Source organism: Teleopsis dalmanni, chromosome 1 (assembly GCF_002237135.1).
Source record: "Teleopsis dalmanni isolate 2A chromosome 1, ASM223713v2, whole genome shotgun sequence".
In the NCBI taxonomy this organism is placed as follows: Eukaryota; Metazoa; Arthropoda; class Insecta; order Diptera; family Diopsidae; genus Teleopsis; species Teleopsis dalmanni.
This window is the reverse complement of record NC_051846.1, coordinates 70,425,177-70,439,836: the sequence shown is the minus strand read 5'-3', so window position 1 is coordinate 70,439,836 and position 14,660 is coordinate 70,425,177. Positions and strand designations below refer to the sequence as shown.

The following is a 14,660-nucleotide window of genomic DNA, read 5'->3' as shown; positions in this document are numbered from 1 at the left end:
CAGAAATATTATTAATGCTTCTCGACATATGAATTATATACATATAATTTATATTTACCATTTATTAAATATAAAAAAAAGAAATAAAAGAGACCATTAATAAAATAACGCGACCACACCTTGTAAAGAAAAAATATATTCTACTATAATATCAAAAAATTAAATCATTTTCTTTTATAAATAGCGAACTTTCTATTATTATTTTGCAAAACAATAAAAGCAATGAATTTTCTGTGCAAATATGAATAAAATTGTTTTATTCCTTTTTATTATAATTTTTTTACGACATAAATATACGATTCATTATTTAAGATTTAACAAATTTAAAACGTTTATAATACAACAAATTGTAAAATAAATTTGAAAATAAAAAGTACTAAAATATTTTAACATGCATACAAATAAAGTAACTTAGATAAGGAATTGTATAGAAAATATTGCACGCATTTCTTAGTATAAAAACAATTTAGGAAAATTCATTGTTTAATTAAGGATTGATAATATTCGGATAAAATCTTCCATGCTTTTGGTTCCATGAAACCATCTGGTGGATAAGTACCAGTTTTAGCAAATGTGCGCATTTTAGTTCCCGATATAAATTCAAATTCATCTTTACGTTGTGACTCAAAAAATGCCATGCACAAATTAGTTTTGTCATAAGCAGCAACACGAAATGGTAGAATCTAAAAAACACATTTTGTATAATTAAAAACCTCTTATGAATAACTCTACATACTTCCATGCTGTCAAGACCTTGTGCCATTTTAAGTACACGCGCACCATGCGTTCCGTCATACAAATTACCATCGGGATACATTTCTTTATCAGGATGAGGCATTCCAGCTGGATCTCGTCCAACAATATAAAAGTTAGCACCCGCATTCATTCCTTAATTTAAATTTGAATGTTTTTACCAGTAACTGTGAAGTAATGTTTACTGTACTCACTTGCTTTCGCATGCCATTGTACCTCTGTTGGTCCAGCATACATCATCGGTGATGGGAATATAGCTAATATCGTATCTTCACGTTTTAATACACCTGAGTCCAGTACAGCTTGGTGCTGAGCCATACGTACATCTAGTGGTACATCATTATCTTTTGTCCAACCACCTAACGGATGTAAAAGTAGAAGAGGTTTCTTAAAACCGCGCTCTAGAAGTTGACGTTTCGTGTCTTGCATGAGCAATGCGTGTCCATTATGTATAGGATTTCTTAGCTGAAAAATATAATAATGTAATTAAAATAAATGCGAAGTTAATACAAAAGTAAAATAAGGTCCTTAATATCTAGTTGAGAGAAACAAGAGAATTCGATAATAATCTTTTTGCATATTTTGCATATCAATAATATATATATGTATATATATATAAGTAGAATTCACGAACAATCAATTATAAAGAAATGATTTAGCCCAATTAAAGTCAGACCACTTTTTAAAAAAGCTACGTTATAAAATTACAGACATTTTCTGTGAAATTATATTCGTTTTATGCTTTAAGTTAGACTTTAGATGTACTTTGTATTGCACTTGATTTAAGTTGTGCACTGACTGAATGCGTCAAAGGATACTTTAAATTTTTTTTTTGTATATGTATAAAAACGGAAGCATTTACAATTAATAAGTCATTCAAGTATACGAAAAAGGTATACGGAGAGTATTCGTAAGTATACCTTTTCAAGTATACGTACCGCTAAAAACACGCTGAATTCCTTCTCCAACTCAGAGTGTTACGACAGATTTCTTTAATATTATATATTAAATAAGTTTTAAATTTGTACATTGTTTACATATTTATTCAATTTATTATAATTGTGTATGGTCACAAGACGGAATATTATATTATCAATAATTAATTATATTTCGTATTGTATGTTATTTATTAACATTTAATTTATTTTCCCTTATTTTTTCGTATTTATTTATATATGTCAGTTTTATAATTATTATGTATTATAATAAGTCAATGTACTTGAGCATTTTCATTCTCTATTAACTGCGAGGTTTCTTCAATATCCTTCTACGCCTTGACTGGATTATTGTTTATCACTTCATCAGACTAAGCAATAATTGACCTCAGGCCTGCATAACTCCCCATTCTGTAACTATTCTGATATTCGACAACGCGGTGTTGGTAAACTTACCAGTATTTTTTGATCGGATCAATCTTGAGGTCCCTGAGGATGTCATTTGTTCTAATTTGCCATGGTACCTTGAAAGGTCTTCTCAGAGCCTGGCTTTGTGCAATTTCTAGCTGGCGAATAGTAGTGTTATAGGCTTTGCTAAACGCTACACATCCATATAGAAGTGACGGTCGAATTATTTGGTTATATAACAGCTTCCTGTTCTTAGTATTGAGACTTTCATTTTTGAATAGTGGTTGGAGGTGATGAAGAATTTTGGCATAGCTAATACTTTTTAATTGAACATGCTTAAGCCATGTGTTTGTCCACCGTGATGCCTAGATATTTAATGCTATCCTCACAGTTTATTACCATATCTCCCACTCTCAATCTTGACGAGTTCTGTCTTCAATTACGCGTGGAGTACCGTCCATTTCTGAAAATACTCCAGAATGAGGTTTATATGCTCTTGAAGTGTGTTGGTTATGTTGAGAGCACATTGATCCGAGTATAACATACACGCGTCGTCAGCATACAACGCCAGAGTCGAGGGCCCTAACATTGAGATATCAGATGCATAAATGTTGTAGAGAGTGGGGGAAAATGGCGATTTCTGAGGAACTCCTGTTTCTATAGTTCGGACTGACGAGAGAGCGCTGTTGATTTACGTGCGAAAGGACCTCCCACGTAGGTAGCTGCCGATGATCTTAGTTAGCCTGCCTGGAACACATATATTACATTTTTGTTATATACATTTTTACTATCGAGCCATCGTATCAGACCTTGTCAAAAGCTTTAAAAATGTCAAAAATGATCATTCCAGTCGACTCTCGTCTACTGAGGGCTGTTTGAATCATTTGGGTCGTTCTAGCCAGTTGAAGCTCCGTAGACAGGTTATTTCTAAAGTCAAATTGTTCGTCAGGGAGTATATTGCATGAAGCCACTACAGCATTTAATTTACTAAGAATTACCTTTTCGACTAGCTTTCGTATCGTTGATAGCAGGCTTATGGGGCGCCAGTTCTGCGGTAATTGTGGGTTATTATCCGGTTTAGGTAAGACAATGACTGTAGCCAGCTACCAGGTCTTAGGAAATTCACCTAGATTGAGCATGCAATTAATTACGTTAGTGATAAGCGGTATTGCGCTCTCCGGCAGGTTACGCAGGCATCTGTTGTTAATTATATTATGGCCAAGCGTCGATCTAATCTTTAATCTCGCTTTAATTTGAAAGTATTCTTTGTAACTGCATGGCGTAACTTCGTCAAGGTAGCAGTCTATCTGATCTCGTCAATTTTACAATCGCAATTATACGATATATCACACTTGTATCCAACTATTTGCTTACGCATCATAAGTGGTAGCGAACATGAAGTTACTATTGTCTTTGCTTAACAGTAACCAACAAAAATCATGGCTGCAATGTGTTTAGTACGCAATTACGATATAGAACTTAACTGCGACCACAACAATTTACGCTCTACAGTTCGTTCGTTATACCTATGATTCTGCATTTTGTAGAAGCATGGACTTTCATCACAGAGTAATGACGCAACACTGACAATGTTAAAGAGAAAAATTCTTTGCAAGATCGTTAGATTTCTACGAGTTTTAGACAACTATCTTATCCAGCTATGGTCTAGCAAAAATGTGTTTGAAACTACTGTGGAAGGAAGAACCTGTAGGGGATCAAGTTAAGGCAGCATTAATTGTCCTTGTTGCACAAGAAGGAAAAATCCTGTACTATTTAGTAAAAATTATTGTCTAATAACAATACAAATACAGACCTACGCGGTCATCTTGTAGGAAATATAAACCATGGTCTCATAAAAGTAAAAACTTCAAATTTGACTTACTAACAAAAAACTAAAAGTTGTTATTATGCAAATTTTCAAATATATTGTATATAATAAAATAAAATATGCATTTTTGAATATATTATATACTTACTTGAAATGCAAATATGGCGTCAGCCTGCATATCAGCAAATTTCTGTCGCAGCTCATTTGGAGTTAAGCGATATTGATCTAAACCATCATTCCAGCGAACTCTTTCAAGAACTTCTAAATCACCGCCAACTAAATAGTCACCTGATTCAAAGACCATTTTAGCATATGGATGATTAGGATTGCTTGTACCAAATTGACGAGATAATCGTTCTTCTTTTCGATGATAATAAAATTCAGGTTTGCGTAGAATAGCTATAGCTTTATCATTGTAAGTAAGAGCTAGTGCAGAGACACCTGTAAAAAAAATTATGAATATAGATACTTTTTTTATTTGTATTTTGCTATAATTTAATACCATCTAATTTCTCTTTAGCATCAGCTGATACAGATAATACAATAGGCACCGATTGATTTTCACGGAAGGCACCATCTTCCGTTAATATGGAATTAAAATGCAAAGTTTGAAGGTATTCTTGTTCACGCATAAATCCTTTTAAAGGATATGCCCAACCTTCTGATAAAATTTGCAACCATTGCAGTTCTATTTTAGTGATAGGAATTGTTTTTAAAGATTTTATTTCGTGCAAAGCTGCTTCTGTGCGACTTGAATCTATGAAGAGTTCAGGAAGCTTAGATAATAAGAATAATTAAAAATAATTATAGAGGAAAAATAATATATATATAAAAATTCTAACAAAAACCTACTTGATTGATGTCTCGTAAGGTTTTAGGTATTATCGCTTCTTCTTCTAGTAGATGTATCACTTTTTGTGTAGATTCCTGTATCGTAAACCCATCTGTGCTTACTACTATTTCTGGATGTTGTGGAACTTCATATTCTTGCGTTATACCAGTAAATCCCTTAATAATACCTTCCCTAGCTTTTTTATATAAGCCTTTATCATCTCTCGTCTCACACACTGACAAAGGTGTATCTACATAGACTTCATAAAATTTAAGATCCGAGTCTTTATGTATTTTCCGCACTAATTCACGGTCATCCGCAAATGGTGAAACAAAACTGCAAATCGCTACAACACCACTATCAGCAAATAATTTTGCTACTTCACCAACACGACGTATATTTTCCTCTCTATCTGCCGGTGTAAAACCTAGATTTTTATTCAAACCTGTGCGTATATTATCACCATCAAGACCGTATGCAGGAATGCCACGTGACACTAGATAAGCCTCTAATTCAAAGGCAATTGAAGTTTTGCCAGCACCACTTAGTCCTAACAGTTAGCGGAAAAATATGAAAAAATTATTTTTTGTCTAATTTTTCTATTTTGAGATATATTAATTTTAATTTTATTTAATAAAATAATCTTACTTTATACACTATTAATTAATATAAGTAGCAGTATTAGATAGCAGTATATATGTCTTACCGGTTAACCAAACAGTGCATCCTCGAAACCCTCGACATAAACCTAAATTCTTTCCTCTTATTTCTCTCGTTACATGATGTTTTTGTTCTGTTACATTTGTGGCTACTTGTAGACACTGAAAACAAAATTAAGTATAAATTATTTATTTTATTAGAGGCTTATCTAGTGATTCAAAGACCATTTTAGCATATGGATGATTAGGATTGCTTGTACCAAATTGACGAGATAATCGTTCTTCTTTTCGATGATAATAAAATTCAGGTTTGCGTAGAATAGCTATAGCTTTATCATTGTAAGTAAGAGCTAGTGCAGAGACACCTGTAAAAAAAATTATGAATATAGATACTTTTTTTATTTGTATTTTGCTATAATTTAATACCATCTAATTTCTCTTTAGCATCAGCTGATACAGATAATACAATAGGCACCGATTGATTTTCACGAAAGGCACCATCTTCCGTTAATATGGAATTAAAATGCAAAGTTTGAAGGTATTCTTGTTCGCGCATAAATCCTTTTAAAGGATATGCCCAACCTTCTGATAATATTTGCAACCATTGCAGTTCTATTTTAGTGATAGGAATTGTTTTTAAAGATTTTATTTCGTGCAAAGCTGCTTCTGTGCGACTTGAATCTATAAAGAGTTCAGGAAGCTTAGATAATAAGAATAATTAAAAATAATTATAGAGGAAAAATAATATATATATAAAAATTCTAACAAAAACCTACTTGATTGATGTCTCGTAAGGTTTTAGGTATTATCGCTTCTTCTTCTAGTAGATGTATCACTTTTTGTGTAGATTCCTGTATCGTAAACCCATCTGTGCTTACTACTATTTCTGGATGTTGTGGAACTTCATATTCTTGCGTTATACCAGTAAATCCCTTAATAATACCTTCCCTAGCTTTTTTATATAAGCCTTTATCATCTCTCGTCTCACACACTGACAAAGGTGTATCTACATAGACTTCATAAAATTTAAGATCCGAGTCTTTATGTATTTTCCGCACTAATTCACGGTCATCCGCAAATGGTGAAACAAAACTGCAAATCGCTACACACCACTATCAAGCAAATTTTTGCTAACTTCACCAACACGAGTATATTCCTTCTCTATCTGCCGGGTAAAAACCCTAGATTTTATTTCAAACCTGTGGTATATTATCACCATCAAGACCGTATGCAGGAATGCCACGTGACACTAGATAAGCCTCTAATTCAAAGGCAATTGAAGTTTTGCCAGCACCACTCAGTCCTAACAGTTAGCGGAAAAATATGAAAAAATTATTTTTTGTCTAATTTTTCTATTTTGAGATATATTAATTTTAATTTTATTTAATAAAATAATCTTACTTTATACACTATTAATTAATATAAGTAGCAGTATTAGATAGCAGTATATATGTCTTACCGGTTAACCAAACAGTGCATCCTCGAAACCCTCGACATAAACCTAAATTCTTTCCTCTTATTTCTCTCGTTACATGATGTTTTTGTTCTGTTACATTTGTGGCTACTTGTAGACACTGAAAACAAAATTAAGTATAAATTATTTATTTTATTAGAGGCTTATCTAGTGATTCAAAGACCATTTTAGCATATGGATGATTAGGATTGCTTGTACCAAATTGACGAGATAATCGTTCTTCTTTTCGATGATAATAAAATTCAGGTTTGCGTAGAATAGCTATAGCTTTATCATTGTAAGTAAGAGCTAGTGCAGAGACACCTGTAAAAAAAATTATGAATATAGATACTTTTTTTATTTGTATTTTGCTATAATTTAATACCATCTAATTTCTCTTTAGCATCAGCTGATACAGATAATACAATAGGCACCGATTGATTTTCACGAAAGGCACCATCTTCCGTTAATATGGAATTAAAATGCAAAGTTTGAAGGTATTCTTGTTCGCGCATAAATCCTTTTAAAGGATATGCCCAACCTTCTGATAATATTTGCAACCATTGCAGTTCTATTTTAGTGATAGGAATTGTTTTTAAAGATTTTATTTCGTGCAAAGCTGCTTCTGTGCGACTTGAATCTATGAAGAGTTCAGGAAGCTTAGATAATAAGAATAATTAAAAATAATTATAGAGGAAAAATAATATATATATAAAAATTCTAACAAAAACCTACTTGATTGATGTCTCGTAAGGTTTTAGGTATTATCGCTTCTTCTTCTAGTAGATGTATCACTTTTTGTGTAGATTCCTGTATCGTAAACCCATCTGTGCTTACTACTATTTCTGGATGTTGTGGAACTTCATATTCTTGCGTTATACCAGTAAATCCCTTAATAATACCTTCCCTAGCTTTTTTATATAAGCCTTTAACATCTCTCGTCTCACACACTGACAAAGGTGTATCTACATAGACTTCATAAAATTTAAGATCCGAGTCTTTATGTATTTTCCGCACTAATTCACGGTCATCCGCAAATGGTGAAACAAAACTGCAAATCGCTACAACACCACTATCAGCAAATAATTTTGCTACTTCACCAACACGACGTATATTTTCCTCTCTATCTGCCGGTGTAAAACCTAGATTTTTATTCAAACCTGTGCGTATATTATCACCATCAAGACCGTATGCAGGAATGCCACGTGACACTAGATAAGCCTCTAATTCAAAGGCAATTGAAGTTTTGCCAGCACCACTTAGTCCTAACAGTTAGCGGAAAAATATGAAAAAATTATTTTTTGTCTAATTTTTCTATTTTGAGATATATTAATTTTAATTTTATTTAATAAAATAATCTTACTTTATACACTATTAATTAATATAAGTAGCAGTATTAGATAGCAGTATATATGTCTTACCGGTTAACCAAACAGTGCATCCTCGAAACCCTCGACATAAACCTAAATTCTTTCCTCTTATTTCTCTCGTTACATGATGTTTTTGTTCTGTTACATTTGTGGCTACTTGTAGACACTGAAAACAAAATTAAGTATAAATTATTTATTTTATTAGAGGCTTATCTAGTGATTCAAAGACCATTTTAGCATATGGATGATTAGGATTGCTTGTACCAAATTGACGAGATAATCGTTCTTCTTTTCGATGATAATAAAATTCAGGTTTGCGTAGAATAGCTATAGCTTTATCATTGTAAGTAAGAGCTAGTGCAGAGACACCTGTAAAAAAAATTATGAATATAGATACTTTTTTTATTTGTATTTTGCTATAATTTAATACCATCTAATTTCTCTTTAGCATCAGCTGATACAGATAATACAATAGGCACCGATTGATTTTCACGAAAGGCACCATCTTCCGTTAATATGGAATTAAAATGCAAAGTTTGAAGGTATTCTTGTTCGCGCATAAATCCTTTTAAAGGATATGCCCAACCTTCTGATAATATTTGCAACCATTGCAGTTCTATTTTAGTGATAGGAATTGTTTTTAAAGATTTTATTTCGTGCAAAGCTGCTTCTGTGCGACTTGAATCTATAAAGAGTTCAGGAAGCTTAGATAATAAGAATAATTAAAAATAATTATAGAGGAAAAATAATATATATATAAAAATTCTAACAAAAACCTACTTGATTGATGTCTCGTAAGGTTTTAGGTATTATCGCTTCTTCTTCTAGTAGATGTATCACTTTTTGTGTAGATTCCTGTATCGTAAACCCATCTGTGCTTACTACTATTTCTGGATGTTGTGGAACTTCATATTCTTGCGTTATACCAGTAAATCCCTTAATAATACCTTCCCTAGCTTTTTTATATAAGCCTTTAACATCTCTCGTCTCACACACTGACAAAGGTGTATCTACATAGACTTCATAAAATTTAAGATCCGAGTCTTTATGTATTTTCCGCACTAATTCACGGTCATCCGCAAATGGTGAAACAAAACTGCAAATCGCTACAACACCACTATCAGCAAATAATTTTGCTACTTCACCAACACGACGTATATTTTCCTCTCTATCTGCCGGTGTAAAACCTAGATTTTTATTCAAACCTGTGCGTATATTATCACCATCAAGACCGTATGCAGGAATGCCACGTGACACTAGATAAGCCTCTAATTCAAAGGCAATTGAAGTTTTGCCAGCACCACTCAGTCCTAACAGTTAGCGGAAAAATATGAAAAAATTATTTTTTGTCTAATTTTTCTATTTTGAGATATATTAATTTTAATTTTATTTAATAAAATAATCTTACTTTATACACTATTAATTAATATAAGTAGCAGTATTAGATAGCAGTATATATGTCTTACCGGTTAACCAAACAGTGCATCCTCGAAACCCTCGACATAAACCTAAATTCTTTCCTCTTATTTCTCTCGTTACATGATGTTTTTGTTCTGTTACATTTGTGGCTACTTGTAGACACTGAAAACAAAATTAAGTATAAATTATTTATTATTAAATTTATTAGCATAAAACAAATATTTACATTAATTAGCAAATATTTATATAAATCAAAAAATATTCAAATAAACGATAACGGATTGAAAATGTAAGCGATTTTGAGAGTCTATTGACCTTTATTAGTAAAACAAAGAAAGAGAGAAAGAGGTAAATTTATTAATATTTATAATTCATAAATAATTAGAATCGCATACCTTTGAACGTGTGTATACGGGAACATACCTATAACGCGGAACCAATCTACCGCGTTATAGGGGGATTACTGTACTTTAAAATAAACAAAGCAAAAGTGTGAAGCGTCAATAAAAAACTAATAAGGAATGCAAAACAAAAAACTACTAGCGAACTACACTAAAAAACCTTGTTACAAAAAACTCACTCAAAAAACGCGTGTCTGACTTAAGGTTTTAAGCCTGGAGCATCAACCTGTAAGGACAAAAATGTTGCTTTACAGCGACTAAAGAACAACGAAGCGCATACGAATGAATCACGACTTGTACGAGCTTTATTACGACATTGATATAATTAAGCGAATTAACATCCAGCGGCTTTGCAGGCTTGGTCATATTGTTAGAATGGATGAATATGCTTCAGCGAAGTGTTTGAAGCAGTAGTTGGAGAAAGATAGAGATAGATACAGAGAGATAGAGATAGACCGTGTCTCCGGTAGAATTATCAAGTTAAGAGAGCACTAACCGGATTTAATGTACGGGACTGAAGAAGGCGTGCACGCGGCAAAGGTCCTTGGAAAAACTGGGACCTTGCTGCGTCAGGTCGAAATTCGGTAACGGGCTGTAATGGTCAAATAAGTAAGTGTTTCAAAAAACACTATAAAATTTTATTCATTTATCTCAAAAAATACAGACTCTATGCATGGAGGGCAATCCGTTTGCATAGCGAGGGGGAACGGGACACTTGTTTTGAAGTTGACATACTTGGGACACCAAATTAAAATTGATGAAATGTAGAGATCAGTATTCAATCCTCTGCTCAGGAAGCTTTTGATTCTTGCCACCGTTTGCATAGCGAGGGGGAATGGGACACCTGTTGTGAAGTTCACATACTTGGGACACCAAATTAAGATTGATGAAATGTAGAGATCAGTATTCAATCCTCTGCTGAGGAAGCTTTTGTCGTTTAAGCCAGATCAATGATATTGTACGCTGGTTCCATATTAGCCCCTGGTTAAGTTTTACGCTAGCTTTGATTAGTCAACTAAAATTCTAGATAAAGATTTCGGCATGGAAAACACTAAACCAGCTCATAGGGTGTAATAATGGTGTCGAGCTGTCAGATGTTTTGGTAATGAAATGTCGGCAAAGTTTAGTATTTTACTTGTTTAAATTTTCGGACATGAACGTCGTTGATAAATGCAAAGTAAATGTCTACTCATAAGATTCTTTTTTATACACTTTATTGATAGATTAGAGTGATAGATATTAACAGCTATTTGTAAGTGGGCTGGTAGGTATTACAAAAAACTATAACTGCATACTTTGCTACGAAGAATAGAAAACAGCAAAACATATTCAGTGTCACTGTGATTGTCTCGCCAGACTCAGATTTCGGTACTCATCAAATACCTATCCAGTTATAACGAAATTTGGCAACATCTCTCAAAGGACAATGGTAATGGCATTTTTAAAATGAGTTTGTCACAACTATATAGTGATGTATGGATATAGTGATGTGGTGATAAGTTTCCAAGCCGTTAAAAATCTATCTAAAAGTGGGCTGGTATGTTTTGAACTCTAGAGCTTAAGATTTAACCAAAAAGAGTTACTGTTATTAACTTTAGAGAGTAACATAAGGTTTTGCATTTAATGCGGCATCTGTTAAATTTTAGAGGGTAAGATTGTACTATAAAACTTACTTAGGCAAATTATTGTTACTGTGATTTTATTACCGATTTACTATATTGCTAATATGGATGGCACTAAAATAATTTATACCAGGAAGGAAGTTAGGAAAGGTATCACATTTTATTTAGAATCACGCTTTTTAATAATTTAAGTGAACTATATCAACTTGATCTAAATATACTTTAAAATTTATTTTGGATTATTTCGGATTAAGCGCTAAGGATGGAAAAAAACTATTCCTTTACTTACAGGTGGTATTTCAAATTAATGCTCAAAAGCTGTACAATTAACAAAATTGTGACTCACTTTAGCATTATATTAACTGATATAAAAACTAAATCATGAGTTTCAAATTATTTATTTTAAAAAATAGGCTACTCAAAGATGATGGATGTTTGGGTACCACATTAATTACCGCTGAAAAATAGATTAAACACGGTAATATTCAACGCAAGCCATTATTAATTTCATAATTGACTTCAAAGCCTGTATCGAGGGAGTAGTGGTTTTTGAAAGTAATTGTCAATTACAAACTGATCTAGCCTGGTGCAACGGTTTATTCGGTTATTTACTGCTTACAACTCAACTGCTTAAACGAAACAATCAACAAATAGCGATCAGAATTTGCCAACAGCAAACGGAGTGTGTTCTATTATGACAATACCAAATCATACACATCTTTGATGACTCCGTATAGTCCAGACCTTACACTGTCTGTCTATAATTTGTTTTGGTGCCTGCAACACTTTCTTAATGGTGAAAAATTGACCAACCAAAGAGCAGCTAAAAATCACTGATGGAATTATGATGCTATCCGTAAAATGGTAAAAGGCCACAGTTAATAGAGGCTCATATAAAATTAATTAATATTTTTTTACCAAAATACGGCGGATACTTTACATCACCCAATATTAATTATTATTAGTAATTTAATTATTTTTAATTTTAGGACAACTATATTATTTGTATTGTATCTAACGAAAGACACAGTGAATGAATAAACTCTAAATTATGGATAGCTTTATTAATTTTTTTTATTTTTATTTTAATTAAAATAATATATAAGTATTAAAACTAATACTTTTTTTAAATTTTTACGGATATTTAAAAAGAAATTATAAAACAAATAAAACATGTGTCAAAATAAATTAGCACAACACCTTTATTTTAAATATTTTGTAAATAGAATTTAAATAATAAATTGCTTCAACAATTAGAGTATTTTTTTATATAGTTTTGTATACTAATAATAAACAACTTCTAAAAACATTCGGAGACCTTGGCATACACAACAATATTATTTAACCCAATTTCAGTGAGTTTAATTTTTTATATTAATATGTTTAAATAGTCTTATCACATCTAACTAAAATATTTCAAGCTTAATTTGAAATAAAATATTTTTAAACCTACCCTTCTCTTAAAAAAGGGATAAAAGCCGTTAGATGGATTTGGCATTATTAACAATGCTTAGCAAATTAAATATGAATTATTTTTATTTATTTTTAAATAAAACAAACGAATTAAAATGAATTATTAGAGTTAGTTTAATATTATTCACAATCACCGCGCGATTTTTTCAATACTAAATGCTTCTTGTGCAGTCGCGAACGTACTAAAATTTTGATATGACTTTGTTGAGTTATAAGCCGAAAGCAAGAGCAACAGCAATGGTACAAGAAGAAAAAAGTAATTAAAAATTTATATATAAAAAATATATTATATATGCGTTACATATTTTTGAGATGAATTTGCATAAATAAACTGAAGTTAGAGGAAACTATTAAAGAGCAAATCTCTAAACCGTTGCCAGTGGCATTTGCTTTCGTTGGTGCTTCTCGAAGTACGTGGTTTTTTACTGTTTCGCCTAATACATAATCTTCGCTATTTTAGAAGAGGTCAGTGTACAATACACAATAAATTTCTCAAAATAAATATAAGATTCTTTATTGAAAGCATTTTGATTGATTTTAGAAATTATTCATTTCTGCTTTGATATTGTTTATATAAGGAAATAGTATCTGCATTAAGTTAGATGCCAGAACCTATATTCCTCCTATCAATGGTATAATCTACTCACACAAAAGCAAAACATATTTTTTACTTATATTGAATTTTCAAACAAAATGCAGTTTGAATAAGTCATTCTTATGCACCATGTTGTAACTAGCATCATCATCTTCGTCTTCGTCATCGTCATCGTCATTGCTTCAGTATAACCATTTTCGTAATGGTTATACACATTACAATCATAATGATCATTATTAAAGGTTTAAATTGTTTCGTCTTCGATCGTGTTCAACGTAAGTCAAAAGGATTTACCACGACTAAAAGACCGTAGGTTGCCTGGTACTTGCCGCCTACCTGATGTCAGGGAGCAGGTAAACTCGAACTCACTAACACCATTAAGCAGAGTAACATCGGCTACAGCAGCATCAAGCAGCAGCATAGAAACTACAAGAAAACATAAACGAAGAATTTTGTAGAATATTCGTTCCTCTTGAGTTGTCTTTACTTTTAAATCATTTGACTTTTTTGTAAATGTTTTAATTTTTTTTCGTTGTTGTTGTAGTTTATATACCAAACATATATATTTATATATATAGAATTTGCATCCTTTGTAAAGCTGTACGTAGCATCGCCTTCAAAACGATTCTTTTAGATCTGTTATTCTCTTTTTTAAACCTTAAAACCGGCCGGTATTATTTTTAGATACAAGAAACTCGTTGCCATGCTGGAATAACTGGCTTAAAAATGCAATAATCTTGTTCCACGTGAAATTCGGTCTTTTCTTCTGTTTTGCCAATGAAAGAAACTTTTGGCTTGTCGTGGACTAAAGTCTTTGTTGCCTGCGTTAAGTAAAATCAATTGATCGTAACTGCCACAGTATCTTCACATAGTCAAGAAGGGGGTACAGTTTCGTTGTTACAGAAAAGGTTA

The 14,660-nt window shown here is 32.1% G+C and overlaps 1 pseudogene across 1 annotated transcript; it reads right to left on the bottom strand.

The window, feature by feature from the left end:
* Positions 1–235: 235 nt before the first annotated feature.
* LOC119666383 lies at positions 236–13,338 on the bottom strand (annotated as a pseudogene). The gene is made up of 20 exons (XR_005251410.1): positions 13,134–13,338; positions 9,705–9,819; positions 9,019–9,548; positions 8,669–8,942; positions 8,468–8,607; positions 8,290–8,404; positions 7,604–8,133; positions 7,254–7,527; positions 7,053–7,192; positions 6,875–6,989; positions 6,192–6,718; positions 5,842–6,115; positions 5,641–5,780; positions 5,463–5,577; positions 4,777–5,306; positions 4,427–4,700; positions 4,073–4,365; positions 948–1,218; positions 737–888; positions 236–683 (listed from the first exon to the last, which is right to left on the bottom strand). The product of XR_005251410.1 is annotated as an uncharacterized LOC119666383 (transcript).
* Between the last annotated feature and the right edge of the window lie 1,322 nt (positions 13,339–14,660).